The sequence below is a fragment of the Neovison vison genome, chromosome 3 (assembly GCF_020171115.1).
Source record: "Neovison vison isolate M4711 chromosome 3, ASM_NN_V1, whole genome shotgun sequence".
Taxonomy (NCBI): Eukaryota; Metazoa; Chordata; class Mammalia; order Carnivora; family Mustelidae; genus Neogale; species Neogale vison.
The window spans coordinates 63550984-63568755 of NC_058093.1; positions in this window are offsets into that span (position 1 = coordinate 63550984).

A 17772-nucleotide genomic window follows, 5' to 3' on the forward strand; every position below is an offset into this window, starting at 1 on the left:
CTGATAGCTGAGGAATAACAGGACAGTCAAGATCCCTCAGGATTATGTGACGAACAGGAGCAGATAAATTGACATATCCTGTGAAGATAGTCAGGATGTTCTTCTATTTCTGATCATGCTTTGTCTGTTGATAAGAATCTAAAGAAAGCAATATAGGGGTACCTAGGGGGCTCAGTTGGTTAAGTGCCTATCTTCGGCTCAGGTAATGATCCCAAGGTCCTGGGATCGAGCCCCACATTGGGCTCCCTGCTCAGCAGGGAGGCTACTTCTCCCTCTCCCTCTGCCACTCCCCCTGCTTGTGCTCTCTCACTCTCTCTCTTTCTCTCAAATAAATAAAATCTTAAAAAAAATAAGGCAAAATTATGATGTATAAGGAATGTATAAGGATGTATAAGGAATATATTGGTTTTATCCACTAAAATCTCTGTTTTCCCATCACAGTTATGATTGGTAAAATGATCTGATTATGTTTGCAATAGTATCTAATCATTTATTTTGCAAGGCCTGTCTGGCTTTTTTATCAGCCAAAAAGATAAATTAATGGGAGAGACAGTAGGAATCAACACCACTCAGTCTTCCAGGTATTTGAAAATTGCATTGATTTCTGCCCATCTTCTGGGATAGGACATTGCTTTTAATTTACTGTCTTGGTGCAGGTTTGACATAATGACTTCCACATGACATACTTACCTTAATGACCCCCAATTCACAGGAACAAATCTAGGAATTCTTCCGGTTACTAAGTATATATTCTAGAACCAACGAAAGAACCACAGCATGTGGCCATGACTTCAGTGGATATCTTGTGAGATGCCTCAGACCACAACTTCATCTTTAAAGTTTTTTTTTTTTTTTGACATACAGAGACCACAAGCAGGCAGAAAGACAGGCAGAGAGAGAGGAGGAAGCAGGCTCCCTACTGAGCAGAGAGCCCGATGTGGGGCTAGATCCCAGGACCCTGGGACCATGACCTGGGCCGAAGGCAGAGGCTCTAACCCACTGAGCCACCCAGGTGCCCCACAACTTCATCTTTAAACTGACCTCCAATGTCACTTATTCTGGCCATGAATCATAGCAGGGTTTTGGGTCTTTGAGAATTAGTTCAGTTCAGAGCCAACATCTAATATTTCTGGAAGGTCTGAATATTTCCCTTTTCCCCAGACATGCTCACCTTGGTAATATTTACATTAGCAAGTTTCTGCAATTCTTTTGGATAAAAGCTATCTTTTTTTCCAGAGTAGGTCTTTTATTTTTCCATTTGGAGTATGGTAGGCTAAAAATCTTCCATTTGGGACTAGAGGCAATGAGAGGTGGTGAGGTCAGGTGTGAAACAGGCATTCTTTTTTTTTTTTTTTTAAAGATTTTATTTATTTATTTGACAGAGATCACAAGTAGGCAGAGAGGCAGGCAGAGAGAGAGAGGAGGAAGCAGGCTCCCTGCTGAGCAGAGAGCCCGATGCGGGACTCGATCCCAGGACCCTGAGATCATGACCTGAGCCGAAGGCAGTGGCTTAACCCACTGAGCCACCCAGGCGCCCTGAAACAGGCATTCTTGAGGCAGCTGCCCAAAGTGAAAGATCTTATGGACAGTAATGCTGGTAAGGATCGGCTGCTTCTACAATTGAGGAAGGTTTAGGATAATTTAGGGACTCAAATTTCTCGGTCCTCTCTGTTTTATCAAAATGACCCACTATTCTAGGTTCCAGTGTCTTGCACACCATGCCTTAATGCTAGTGAAGAGGCTTGGTAGAGTGCTACATTCAATTGGCACTGAAACCCCATAACCCTTACACTCAAGCTCAGTATTTGTTTTACGACTGTGGAAGATAAGGAAACTTTTAAAGCTTTCATAGAGACTTTCTAATTCCTTTTCTTTATTCCCATGTTCTGAGCTGGGCATTCAAGGACTTACACCTTTTCCCTAAGTAACATCTAAGATTTTCAGGAGCAGCCATTCCATGCCACAATCTTTGTAATCCCTACTGTGGCATAATCATTAATGGAATAGCCACTCAATATTGAAATATCAATATAAACACACAAAATATATATAGCATTTTCCCTCAATTTATACAACGGCTCAGTCTTTCAGAACTGTTTTTATGAATTAGAAGGATCATTAGGGGTCACAAAAATCTATGCTAAATCATCATGGTCAAATAGCAAAGATCTTTCTCTTCCTAGGAGAGCTATCCCTAAGTGAAAACTCTCCTCACTAATTAAGCCTAAGTCTAAATGTGAACTTCACTCAGAAGGGCTAAGTCTAAAATACAGATAATAGACATTTAGTCAACTTCTTGATATATAATCCAAAGAATCTGTGACATCATAACCATAGTAAAATGGTTATGTAATCATGTGACGTGGGCATAAAATGATATGCTAATTCATGACTGATCTAGTATGGTGATGGTTGTCAGTATTTTCTCCAGTTTGTTTGAAGTCCTTTAAGCCCTATGAGGATCTTGAGGCTTGAATCTACTGAATGCACAGGTATGGAAATAAGCAAGGGTAAAAGAGTAGCCATGTGTTCAGTGGAATTTGAGCCTCAGGTCTCTGATTTGTTCTGCTTTTCTCTGAAATGCCTGAACAACTAACTCTGTTTTACTTCTGGCATTTCAGTGCATGAATTCTCTTCATTATTCTCAATAACCCCACTAGCTTTTGACTCTGTGAGAACTCATTACAAAATTAGAATGTCTTGAGATTTTTCTTGTGTAAATTTTTGTAACAGATTCATCCAGACTTCCAACATCTAAATCCTGTTGAGTAATGTTAGATGTGTACATCTTCAGTACACCCACTGTGCTAAAAGAATGCAATCTTGTACAATTACCCAGTTTTTTGCATAATAAATGAAACTATATTTGGTTCCACAATGTATAAGAACAATTCCATGGTGTCCATCTCTCACTCATTTATAGAATCCATCAATCTTTAATATTAACCATTCAAATTTTGCTTTCTAGCTCAGAATATGAGCAATTTAATGATCAGGAATAAAATCTAATATAGGAAACGTGTTCTAATTTATTTCTTTGAAAAAAGGGCAGGTATATTTAAATAGGTAAAATTATGTATTAAAAAGCTTTTTCTTATATAGAAATCCCTTTTTATAACAGCTTCTACTATGCTATATTCTGCTTTGATTTAGACAGTTTCCTCCTCTGGAAGTAGAACTTAGAAAACTTATTTAACTAACAGCTAAGAATGATTTATAATTAGTGTATCAATTATTCAGATGTAAATGTTTCCAGGCTACAAGAAATATGTATACAATTTGTCACATAAACAGAGCAATTTCTTCATAAGATAAATATGCTTAGCAAATTATTTTCTCATAAAGCAAAGGTAAAATTAAACTGAACCCTTACTGAAATATCAAAAATGTGAATTAGTCAGGCTCAAATTAGCTTTTCCTGTAGACTTAAAAACAGTATCTAATAGCTTTACAATCATGTGATATTTAATATCCATATATTTGCATATAATTTACTTTTAAAGATATTTTTAATATTTATATGGCAACACTGCTGAAAAATATAGTGAATGTTAAAAGCAGCAATAAAATTCATCTATTATTTGAAAAAGAGTCTCTCCCAAGACTAAATCAATGACTTCCGTATTAAATTTTCTTAGTTTATGCTTCTCAACAATATTTTTTCTACTGCTGTAATGTCACAAACATAGCAAGCTGACTGCAAATCAAACCATGTTTATTCTGCTTCTAGTCACTAACACTAAAACAAAAATTTTGGAATCCGAATTTACCTGACAATTTTGCAGATGATGTATGAGGCAGATTAGCATACCTCCCTTAATTTTCCTTCACTATTACGGCTTCAATATTGAGAGCAAAACCCAAGCATGTCTGCATTCAAACAAAAAGGATGTGAAAGAATAGTCACCTTACAGCATGAAAAGTGCAGTTGATGGACAATTTAAATTGCATGTCTCCTGATGTTTGGGGCTAGAGCACTTTTAACCATCTGGGAAGAATTGGAACTTTGTGGTGCAAATCCTAGGATTGTGGGTTGAATTATGTTCCCCCTCAAAAAGTTATACTGAAATCTTAACCCCTGGTGCCTGCGAATGTGATTTTATTTGGAAATGGAATGGTTAAAATCAAGTTAGGCAATCAAGTTAAGATAACATAGCAGGGAATTAGGGCAAGCCCTAATTTGGTATGATTAGTGTCCTTATAAGAAGAAGAGAAATGACATAGAAGACACACAGAGAGAATGCCATAGGATGAGGGAAACAGAGTTTAGAATGATAACATCAATAAGCCAAAGAACACCAAAACTTGCTGGTACACCAGAAACTAAAGAACATCGTAGAACATATTCCTTAGCTCCTTCAGAAAGAGTATACAATTTGTCACTGCCAACACCTTCTATCCTCCAGAACTGTGAGAGAATAAATTTCTGTTGTTTTAACCCACCCAACAGTGACAATTTGTTATAACAGCCCTGAAACTAATAAACCTGAAGGGTTTTTTATTTTTTAAAAGAGAAAGAATTAAAAAAAATATTGAAGTATTGTTGACATGCAATGTTATATTAGTTTCAGGTATACAACAGAGTGATTTGATATTTATATACATTATGAAGTGATTACCATGTTACCTTCCATTACCATAGTGTTATCATACAATGTTATTACAGTGTTACTATTTTCCCTAAATTGTACTTTAAGTCCATCCCCATGGCTTATTTATTTTATAACTGGAAGTTTGTACTTCTTAATTCCCTTCACTTCTTTCACCCATACTTCCACCACCTCTACTCTGGTTACTGCTCATTTGTGTTCTGTATTTATGAGTCTGTTTTGTTTCCTTTTTGTTTTGTTTGTTAGAATCCATATGTAAGTAAAATCATGTGGTATTTGTCTTTCTCAGACTTAGTCCACTTAGTGTAATACTCTCTAGGTCTGTCCATGTTGTTGCAAATGGCAAGATTTCATTCTTTTTTATGACTGAATAATATTCCATTAAGTATATATGTACCACAGCTTCTTTACCTATTTATCTGTTGGTGGACACTTAAGTTCCTCTTATATCTTGACTGTTATAATGATGCAATGAATGTAGAATGCATATATCTTTTTGAGCTACTGTTGTTTTTCTTCAGATTAATACTAAGAAGTGAAGTAGCTGGATCATATGGTATTTCAATTTTTAATCGTGAACAAGGTCCATACTGTTTTCCAGAGCAACTGCACCCGTTTACATTCCCACCAGCAGTGTATAAAGGTTCCCTTTTCTACACATCCTCTCCAACACTTGCTATTTCTTGTCTTTTTGATACTAGTCATTCTGACAGGTGTGAGGTGATATTTCATTGTAGTTTTGATTAGCATTTCCCTGATGAAGAGTGCTGCTGAGCACTTTTTCATGTGTCTGTTGGCTATCTATATGTCTTCTTTGCAAAATGCCTATCAGGTGCTCTTACCCTTTTTAAAATCAGATTGTGGTTATTTGGTGTTGAGGTGTGTGAGGTTTTTTGGTTTTGGTTTTGGATATTAATCTCTTATTGGATATATCATTTGCAAATATGTCTTCCCATTCAGTAGGTGGTCTTTTAATTTCATTGATGGTTTCTTTTGCTGTACAAATGTTCTTCAGTTTGTTGCAGTCCCAGTAGTTTATTTTTGCTTTCATTGCCCTTGCCTGTGAAAACAGGTCCAAAAAATATTGCTAAAAGAGTTTACTGCCTATGATTTTTTTCTACGATTCTTATGGTTTCAAGGCCTGCATTTAGGTCTTCAATTTATTTTAGGGTTTTTTTTGTGTGTGTTGGTGTAAGAAAGTGGTCCAGTTTCATTCTTTTGCATGTAGCCTGCCCAGTTCTCCCAATGTGTGAAGAGGCTATCTTGTCCCCTTTGTCATATATTAATTGACTATATATGTACAAGTATATTTCTGGGCTCTCTGTTCTGTCCCATTGAATTATGTGTCTGTTTTTGTGCCACTACCATAGTGTTTTGATTATAGTAGCTATGTAGTATACAGTTAACCCTTGAATAACACAACTTTAAACCATACATGTCCACTTACGCAGATTTCTTTTTCAATAAATACAGTACAGTACTATACTTGTATGTTCTTAATAATATTTTCTTTTCTTTAACTTAATTTGTTGTAAAAACAGAGTATATAATACATATAACATACAAAATATGCGTTAATTGACAATTTATGTTACCAGTAAGGCTTCTAGTCAACAGTGGTTTTTTAGTTAAGTTTTGGGGAATCAAAAGTTATAGAGTGCCTTGGTGTCTCAGTTGGTTAAGCTTCTGCCTTCAGCTCATGGCCTGATCCCAGGGTTCTGGAATTGAGCCCTGCATTGGTCACCCTGCTCAGTGGGGAGTCTGCTTCAAACTGGCACTCCCCCACCCCTGACTCATTCTCTTGTTCTCTCTGTCTTGTCTCTCTCAAATGAATAAATAAAAAATCTTAAAGAAAGTTATACATGAATTTTTGACCATACCAGGAGCATAACCCCCTAACCCCCATGTTGTTCAAGGGCGAACTGTAGTTTGAAATCTAATAGTGTGATACCTCCAGCTTTGTTCTTTTTCAAGATTGCTTTGGCTTTTCCAGGTCTTTTGTGGTTCTATACAAAGTTTAGGATTAATCATTTTATTTTATTTTATTTATTTATTTTTAAAATTTTATTTCTTTATTTGACAGATAGAGATCACAAGTAGGCAGAGAGGCAGGCAGAGAGAAGATAGAGAGGAGGAAGAAGCAGGCTCCCTGCTGAGCAGAGAGTCCGATGTGGGGCTCGATCCCAGGACCCTGGGATCATGACCCGAGCTGAAGGCAGAGGCCCCAACACACTGAGCTACCCAGGCACCCCTAGGATTAATCATTTTAGTTCTGTGAAAATGCCATTGGTATTTTGATAGGCATTGTATTAAATCTGTAGACTGCTTTGGATGGTATGGACATTCTAATATTCTTGTCATCTACGAGTATGATCTATCTTTCTATTTGTTTGTCTTTTTAGTTTCTCTGATTGATGTCTTACAGTTGTCAGAGTACAGGTCTTTTACCTCTTTGGTAACATTTATTCCTAGGCATTTTATTCTTTTTGATATAATTGTAAATAGAATTCTCTTAAATTCTTTTTCTGATAGTTGATTATTAATGAAACCTGAATTTCTATGAGGTACTGCTTTTCATTGAGGCCTTTATTAAAATATGTGTTTTTAAGAAAGACGGTGAGTTACTATATTAAATAAGACAATGAGTTACTATTAAAATATCTCCTGGAAAACAGATTCTTTGAAGAAGTGAGACAAAAACAGATACATTTTTGACAAGGATAAGGAAAGTTACAAAGTTTGGGAATCTATCCACAAAGGAATGATATAGCTGGAGCCTATTTTATTCTCTGCTTATTCACCAGGTAGAGCAAGAACCCATTAACTGGAAAGAGAAAAAAAAATAGCTTTGGGTGGTAAATAGGGTATTGGAAATGTCTATATGAGTTCACACTGTACTGAAAACAAGGGCAGAAGACATCTAAATTCCCTGTGATATTCATATAAAGACCAAGGGTAAGAGGAATAAAGAAATTCATTACATGGAATAGAAAGAGAGGTTTTTAGGCATTATAGTGTTCAATGTTTGCTAGTGTTAAGAAAAAAAAGGCTGGCTTATGAAAATTAATGGAAATAAATTAGTCCAATAAATTATTAGTTAACATGTAATGTAGTGGTAATATCAATTCAAGTGATACCTTTATAAAGAATATTCATATGCTAAGAATGGACCATCAAAAACTGTAATTATCTGGAGTAACTTTTTATCTAATCCTTGCATAAAACTTCATTGAGATCTTATGGCAGATATCATCATTAAAGCAAAAGATTTGATGTTAGATTAATATAGGTAAAAACTACTCTGGAAATGAAACTTTACAATTTGAATATAACAGAACTCATAACTATCTTTTTAATCTGTCTAGCAAAGCTTTTTTTTAGGACATTTATTTGTTTTGTTATCAAAATGATGAAAAAGACCATGTAATCAAGAGAAACTATTATAGCTTTCTAAATATAAGTTTATCTGGCTTTGGAATGGAAATTTTTTATGGTTTAACAAACTAACCATATTATAAAGAAATGTCAGTTTATCCCACCACTAGAGAGTTTCAAATATTATTTTTCTTCTATATAAGTTCTTAAATTCAAGTACTAAGCAGGAGCTAAAGCTGTGAAAATGAAAGATAAGACAGCAGTAAACATACATATAGCTGAGGCCACTGGAAGTAAATTGAAGTCTGATAAAACCTAGAGACTTATTATAGGTAATAGCCAGAAAATTATTTTATCTTGAAATAGCTAAGAAAGATTATTGGCATTCTTTCACTGCTGTGCTCGCTTGACTATCTATTGGCCAGTCAGGCAGTTTTCAACTCTGAAGGGGCAAAAGGTTAACTTGTAGATTTTTGTCTGGAAGAGAAGCAGATAATGTCTGCCCAGTAGAGCAGATAACACTGAAGATTATTGTGTGTGATCATGTTAGATATAGGTAGTTTCATATCTAACACAGAAATCTTATCCTAACATTTGTTTTATTCCAGTGTGTTTTATCCCTCTTTTATTCTTAAAGACTCTATAAGCCAGTCATAATCCTTACTGGTTTCCATATTAACTAATGATTTAAGTAAAAATTTTGATGTTTTTATTTTATACTGAGAAAAACATGAAACCATGTTTTTCAGCTACTGAAAATTGTACTTCATTTTGGAGATCATTCATTGAGATGCCCAAGTGCACTCATGATAGAGCCAAGTGAATGGTATTAAAGGAGACATTCAGGGCACCTGGCTGGCTCAGTCGGTTAAGCGACTGCCTTCGGCTCAGGTCATGATCCCAGCGTCCTGGGATGGAGCCCTGTGTCAGGTTCCCTGCTCAGACTGCCACTCCCTCTGCTTGTATTCCCTTTCTCCCTGTGTCTTTATCAAATAAATAGAATCTTTAAAAAAAGAAAGCTGAGTTAAAATTTTTACTATAAATTCTTATATTAATCTAAGTATTATATTAATGTTTTTCTCTGTTAAAATGTTAAATTAGAGTCTTAATAAAGGACAGTAAAAAGTTGTTCTCTATCTTCTATATAGTGGTGTCCATTATCAGAGGTTTTATCTCTTTTCAGCATAATTGGTTGTTTTCTGTATAGAGTTTATTATGTCCTCAGTTGTTAAAGAAAAATTTTCTTACTTGTAAAATTTTCTTACTTGTAAAAGGCCTGTCTCCTTTTTTTTTTTTTAAACATTTTATTTATTTATTTGACAGAGGGAAGGAGGGAGCACAGACAGGGAGAGTGGCAGGCAGAGGGAGAGAGAAAAGCAAGCTCCCTACCAAGCAGGGAGCCAATGTGGGGCTCCATCCCAGGACCCTGAGATGATAACCTGAGCTAAAGGCAGATGCTTGACCAAAAGAGCCACACAGGTGCCCCAATGTGCTGTTTCCTTAAAATCATAATTGTCCTCTGGGTTTATCTTAAAATATTTTATTGTCCCTTTGGTTACATAGGCAACAGAATATTGTCTCTCTGTCAATCATGATTGGTATTAATCTAGTTACAGATCTTTGAATACTCCTGATTTTTTACTTTCAATTTTCTTTTCTTTTTTTTAATTAAAATGTTATTTATTTATTTGACAGAGAGAGAGTGAGAGAGGGAATACAAGCGCGGGGAGTGGGAGAGGGAGAAGCAGGCTTCCTGTGGGGGCTTGATCCCAGGACTCTGGGATCATGACCTGGGCTGAAGACAGACACAACTGAGCCATCCAGGTGCCTTGACTTTCAAGTTTCAACCCTAAATTTAGAAAATATAAAATAAAAATTTCACAATATTTTTCACAACTGAAATTCTCTATGAAATTTTCTGTAGAACTCATGGGAAATCCATAAATTTGTTTCGTCTTATAAAAAGGGAGATATTAGAAAAATCAGGTTTGATTAATATACTTATATTTCTAATTAGCTTAAATGATTATTGGATCCAATGAGATACATATTCTATGTTAAATAAGGGAGAAATGTCAAATTTGAAGAATTATTCAGCCTTCCTTAGGTTTATATAGATAAAAACAGTTTAAATATATGTTTTATTTATTTATTTATTTAGACTTGCAGTTACTTTATTTTTTTACTTTTTATTTAAATTACAGTCAGTTAACATGACATAAATGTTTCAGAGAGTGTGAACTTCACAGGACATATCCTGAGTTGTCAATGCCCTTGCTTTCTGGATTGTATTCATCTCTGTAAGAGTAGAGGTTAGCTTACAGATATTCTTTCTGCAGAGATACAGATAATTTCCAACTAATAGAACAGATAACCTAAAAGATTATGATTCTTGGATTCTATAGAGTATTAAATAATTTTATATTTTATCCAGAAATCTTTGTTTAACATTTCTTTTTAAATTTTATATGTGTATTTTTTTCTCAAATGCTTTTTGAACCAATCATAACTTTTTACAATTTCTCTTACTAATAAATGAGTTAAGTAAAATTTTTCACATGTAGTTATCTTTATATTTGTATAAACTCATGGTTCTTTTTTAACATACATTTTATTTATTGTGATAAGACACACATAACATTTACCATTTAAACCATTTTATAATGCACAATTCAGTAACATTAAATTTATTGAAAATGTTGTATAACCATTGCCAGTATCTAGTTACAGAACTTTTTCATTACCCCAAATGGAAATCTTTTTTTTTTTAAGATTTTTTAAAAATTTATTTGACAGACAGAGATCACAAGTAGGCAGAGAAGCAGACAGAGAGAGCGGAAGCAGGCTCTCCACTGAGCAGAGATCCCAATGCGGGGCTCAATCCCAGGACCCTGAGATCATGACCTGAGCTGAAGGCAGAGGCTTAACCACTGAGCCACCCAGGTGCCCCCCAAATGGAAATCTTTTTAAAATCATACCTTAATATAAAAATTTTTATTATTTGTTTTGTTTGTTTGTTTGTTTGTTTGTTTTTTGGCCAGGTTTTATTCTAGCTTCTTGGATATAGAAGTGAATTAAACAAACACCCCCCACCCCCGACTGTAATGTGTTTATGTTTTAATAGGGGGGAGGAAAATGCAACTAGAGAATTAAGTAAAATATGTAGTGTTTTAGATAGTGATAAATGTGAAAGAGAGAACTAATATATTGAAAAGGGATATAAAATGTCAGAGTATGGGAAATAACAATGAAAAAGCTTCACCGAGAAAGTGACAATTGAGGAAATATCAAAATCAAAGTAAGGGGATTTGCCATATGAATATTGGGGGTGGAGGGAAACTTCTAGGCAAAGAGGAAATGAGGTATAAGGACCTGGTATGTATGAGGAACACCAGTAGTTTGGTATGAGAGGAATTATCAAGGAGGAGCATTGCAAGAGGAAATTTCAGAATAGAAATTGAACACTTGATTATAAAAATAAATCAACAAGGTCATTTGTTTTTAGTTTGAATTAGACGGAAAGCCATTTAGAAATGGTGTGATGTGACTTATGTTTTGAAATTGTTATCCTGGAAGCTGTGTTGGGAAGGGAAAAAGTGAGGCAAGGACAGAAACGATAGTTCAATTAGAAGAATATTTCAGTAATTTGGGTAGAGACAATGGTGTCACAGATGGAGTGGCAGATAGAAGGTAAAAGATATTGGTTTCTTCTGGATACAGTTTCAGGGTACGTTTCGAGAGGATTTCCTGGGAGATCACTGTATGTTTGTGTAAGAAAAGGTGCTTGGCAATACCTCTATGTTATTTTATTTGATCGATTGAAAAATGGAGTTCCTATACTGAAATGAAGAAAACTGTAAGAGGAGTGGGTTTGAGGGGAAAAGTGAAAGCTCAGATTTGGAAATGTTGAGGTAGAGATGTTTGTTAGACATCCACCTGAAGTTATCATGTGGGTATATGAATATACACGTTCAGAGTTCAGAGAAGTGATTCATTCTGGAGATAGGCATTTGGGAACTATCAAAACGTAGACACTGTTTAATATCATGAAGTTTTGTTAGGTTTTAAGGCACAGAGTGTAGATAGAATAGAATTAAGAACTAAAGACAGAACCCTAGGATGATTCAATATTTAAAAGCTAGGGACATGATGAGGAACCTGTACAGAGGCTTGAAAAACCGGAGAGGCAAGAGCAAAACTGGGCAAATGCTAAAAGACTAGAACTTTGGTAAAGTCAGGGGCTGAAACCAGATTCAGATGTGGAACCAAATTCTCCACCTATGCACAGGAGATGAAATAGTTTCTTTTACATACCTGAAGTTCAAATTACACCTTACCTGGCATTCATTTGGGTAAGGCAGAGCAAGTCCCGAACCGAGCCCACAGTGTGCAAGATATAGGTTCTGGGATAGTCTGTGCTACTCATCACTAATAATGTAAGACCTAATTTGTGCTCTCCTTAAAGTCTCTTCTGAAACCTTCGTGAAACCCTCTAACAGGAAGGGATGAATATGTGAATATGTTGAAAAACAGTGCAGAATGGGCTATCAAATAAAAATAACAAAACAAACGAAAAATCCATTGCCATGAAAAAGAACATACTCATGAGTGGAAAAATCATACCTGAGAAAAAAACACTCAGATCAGTAAAGTAATTTTTTTTTTTACTTGACAGAGAGAGAGATCACAAGTAGGCAGAGAGACAGGGGTAAGCAGGCTCCCCACTGAGAAGAGAGAGCAATGCGAGGCTCAATCCCAGGAACCTGAGATCATGACCTGAGCTGAAGGCAGAGGCTTAACCCACTGAGCCATGAAGGCATCCCATCAGATCACTAAAGTAATTTGAAGAAGTTTTAAAATATGCTTATTTTAAATCTTCAAAGGGCATCCATGTAATGGATAAGAGATTGTAAAACAATGTGAAGAAAACTAAGAACTATTTTTTGGAAATTAACCATTTTGAGAATTTAAAAAAATTAACTTTTAACATTAATTAGCCATTAACTTTAAAAATCAGTACATAAATTCAGTTTGGACATAACTGAAGAAGTGAATTTGGTAATAGGTAGATTTCCACAATTCAACAAAAGATAGGGTCTATGAAAGAGAAGCTATAGCAAGAAGCTGTGATGTGTATCTAATAAACTTTAAAGAATGAGATAAAAAATGCATACCATTAAGAACAATGAACAATATTTAAAACATTTTAAAGTAAAAATAGATTTCCTATGCAGAAAAGACAATCATATTAAAAGTAGGGTTTATCTTAGCAACAATTTATGTCACAGAAGACAATGGAATATCTTCAAGGTGCTGAAGGAAAATATCTTTGAACCTGGATATCTACATCTAAACTATTTTTAAGTTATTACACATACATGCACACACATACATCAAAACAGATCATCGCTATCAAGACAGAAAAAAAAAAGACATTTCAAAAAGGAAACAAAAGTGATAACAAAGTTAGTATCCCTTATACACAGAATCACCTTTAAATGAAAGGAAAACTATGATGGAAATCACTAGGATCTGAAGCATTGTTTATCTAGGCACCATGCTGTGAGTTATTTCCCTTTACTACTAAGAGATACTGGTCATTCAGAATATTTACAACACAGGGTGTTAAGCAGAATCCTGTCTTCTCACTAATCAAGTTGAAATGAGTCTTAAGACAAATTTTTCTGCATGATTGGAAGTAATAATTTTTCTGTGTTATGATATCTTGCCATATAATGTCCATGAAAAGTACTCTCTGCATTTATAAATGTAAATTTTTATGTTTGTTAATATCATGAAATACTTAGAAAAATATGAGTCAAAATGTATGGCTTGCTTTTAATATCACATCAGTTCATTAATTAGATTTATTATAAATTTTTCAGATTTAACTGCATTTTAAATTAAAATCCAAATACTGGAGTTTAAAATATAGGTGTATTGAAATTGTTTTTATCAGAACTATCCTTTTCACCTCACATTATGAAGACTCCAATATGATTTCTATTATTTGCAACAGCAGCTTAGAATTTTTTATTCTCTTTCAGAAGTTTAAAAACAGGCTTAAATGGGACGCCTGGGTGGCTCAGTTGGTTGGACGACTGCCTTCGGCTCAGGGCGTGATCCTGGAGTCCCGGGATCGAGTCCCACATCCGGCTCCCAGCTCCATGGGGAGTCGGCTTCGCTCACTGACCTTCTCCTCGCTCATGCTCTCTCTCACTGTCTCTCTCTCTCAAATAAATAAATAAAATCTTTAAAAAAAAAAAAAAAAACAGGCTTAAATAAAATGAACATGTTTCTGAAGTGTTTGTTCTTCAATCACTCCAAAGTCTGTCACTGATAACATATTATACCAGGAAGAAAAATAACCCCAGGCAGAAGGAGTGGGATTCTAGAAAGAAAGGTGAGCAACATATAAAACACTCTGAAAAAATTAAAGGACACTAAAATAAAATAACAAATACATTCATACTTAATGTGGTTTGGGATACGAAGTGGGAGTTCAAAAAAGTTTGGTAAGATCCTTTTTTTTGTGGGTTGATACACTGATTTACTTTAGAATGTTTTACTAAAATATTACTGTAAGTATGTCTAGTAGTTGTTACTGGTAATCATTAAAAGAACAGAAAAAGGACATGTAACTCCTATACCTTATTTGGGTATTCTTAATAGAAAAAATGAAAATTCTTTATGCAATAATTTAGTATATTGCTCATGTATATACGTATATATTATTTATGTATTGTATGTATGGTAAAGTATAAAATATTGTTAGGAAACATCCACACCAAACTCATGATTTTTGTTATCTTTGATGGAGGGTACTCTCAGAAGGGGATGGGGATATGGCTTAATGTGACTGCTTTCCATTACGCAGCAGAACCTTAGTAAATGTATCATTTGAGAAGCATGGGGTAAAGTACAATGACCTAGCTCCTTTCCCATCTGTGAGTGATTTGGGGAAAGCCAAAAGGAGAAAGAGAGGAGATCAAAAGTCATCAGACTTGGATCTCATGAACTTTGATGTCCAGATTTCATTGTTTTTTGAGGCATAGCATCAAGGAAGGTTAAATTAGTTGAGGGTAGAGTATTCCATTATTCCAGATTGATCTTTTAGTTCCTGGGTTGAAGACTCTCTCAAAAGTTGCCTAGCGGGGTACCTGGGTGGCCCAGTGGGTTAAGCCTCTGCCTTCGGCTCAGGTCATGATCTCAGGGTCCTTGGATAGAGCCCCACATTGAGTTCTCTACTCAGCAGGGAGCCTGCTTCTCCCTCTCTTTCTGCCTGCCTCTCTGCCTACTTGTGATCTGTCAAATAAATAAATAAAAATCTTAAAAAAAAAAAAAAGTTGCCTAGAACCAACTTGAAGCATGACTATGACAAAATGAACTTAAAAGTAGATCTTCTCATACCGCTGAAGCTGACCTTGATGTTTCTCTGAGTCCTTAAGTGTCTCAGTTCCTGTATGGTGTGAACTGTGACTTATGTTCAGCAGAGCTGCTGTAACAAAGGGTCTTCAAAACTGAGGCTGGGGTAGAGGATGAGGCTGCTGGTGGGAAGGTACAATGAGGCAACCAATATGAAAAACAGTTAAGATATTTAAAAAAAACAAAACAAAACAAACTTAAACACATACCTACGATATCACCCAACAAGTATTTACTTAATATAAATGAAAAATACATCCACAAAAATACTTGTATGAGTGTTCATAACAACATTATTTGTCATGATGGCCAAAGCTGAAAACAATCCAAATGTCCTTTAATCAATGAATGGATAAACAAATTGTATTATATTCATACTTAACACAACAAGGAACAAATCATTGGTACATTCAAATACTTGAAAAAATCCCAAAATAATTTTGATGAATAAAAGAAACTAGACAAAAAATGAAGATAATATTATGCAATGTATATAAAATCCTAGAATTGGAAACAAATCTAGAGTGACAGAATGCAAATAATATTCTCCTGGGAAGTGAATGAGGATATATGATGAGGTTTAGATTATGAAAGGGCCAAAAGAAACTGAGAATAATAGAAATGTTTATTTTTTGATTGTGGTAACAATTACTTGGGTTTGTACAAATGTCACAACTTCCCAAATTATACAGCTAAATATGTGCAGTTTATTATACACCTATTATATCTCAGTAAAGCTGTAAAAATATTTAAAACCCTCTGCAAAGGGTAACTGAGGTTTTGTGCTATACATGCACTGTTGAAATAAGGCAGTATACTACCATTCTAGCCTACTGTGAGAAAACGTATTCCCCTGTTCTTTAAAATAGTTTTTTGGGGCGCCTGGGTGGCTCAGTGGGTTAAGCCTCTGCCTTCAGCTCAGGTCATGATCTCAGGGTCCTGGTATCGAGCCCCGCATCAGTCTCTCTGCTGAGCGGGGAGCCTGCTTCCCCCCATCTGCCTGCCTCTCTGCATACGTGTGATCTCTCTCTCTCGCTCTCTCTGTCAAATAAATAAAATCTTTAAAAAGAATAGTTCTTTAAATTGGATGAACATAGATTCCATCACACGATGCATGCTATGTTGTTTTTTTTTTTCCAAGATATCACTTATTTATTTGAGAGAGAGAGCAGAGAGAAAGATAGAGTGCATGAGCAGTAATGAGGTGCAGAAGAAGATGGACAAGCAGACTCCCCACTGAACAGGGAGCCTGATGCGGGGCTTGATCCCAGGACCCTGAGATCATGACTTTAGTGGAAGGCAGACCCTGAACTGACTGAGATACCCAAGTGCCTTCCTTACTGTGTTTTAAAGACAATATAGAATGATTGTGCTGATGACAAAAACTAAAAAAAGACAACTCAGATTTCATCATATATAGATGAATGGCATTAACCAATGTTAAAAAAGTATTTCAAGAAGTGGTTACTCCCATCCAATGCCAGTGGTAGTAACTTACTAGAAAAAAATTATGATAATGTTGATCATAACTCTAATTTTGTAATGGTTGTTGACTGACATTTGAAATTAGACTCATGAAATAATTATGGATGTTCATTGTTATTAAAATACAATATTAACACTGACTCTCTCTCCCCAGGTCATAAAATAAAAAATATTTCAGTTTTTCATTTTGTTCATCTTTATTTGTTAAAATTTGCTGCCATCATCATGCATTAATCTTGGGATAAGTCAGTTTCCCTGACTATCCCAATGAAAATAGTAACTCTCCATGTATAATCGCCATCCCATCGGTCTGCTTTATTTCTCTTTGTGATACTTGTGCCTTCTGACATCCTTTTTGCTTGTCTGTTTCACTATTTGTTTATTCCTATATCTTTCCAGCTAGAATTTAAGCTTCATGAGTGTGAAAATTTTTTATGTTTTTTTATTGCTCTACCGAGAATAGTTCCTGGCACGTAACAGACATCCAATAAATCTTTCTGAATAAGAGAAAAATAGCAATGAGTGCAATTTAAAAATTGATATAATCAGTAGGAAGGCAAACTCTTTTGTATCTTGAATTGATTCAAGACAGAGAATGATTGTGAAATAAATAAGACTATTTTTTCTCTTTCAATTTGCATTTCAAAGTACAATAGCCCCCCTTTTCCATGGTGGTTTTGTTTTCTGTTGTTTCAGTTAACCTTTGTCAACTGAAATCCGGAAGTGGGGAGGTGACCTTCCTCCTGACATACCGTCTAAAGGTCAATAGTTGCCTAATGCTGCATCACCATACTTCCATCATTCACAGCACTTCCTCTCCTCATGTAGACATGTGCATAGAAGGAATAGTAGGTAAAGTATTTCTTCTCTGTCTTCC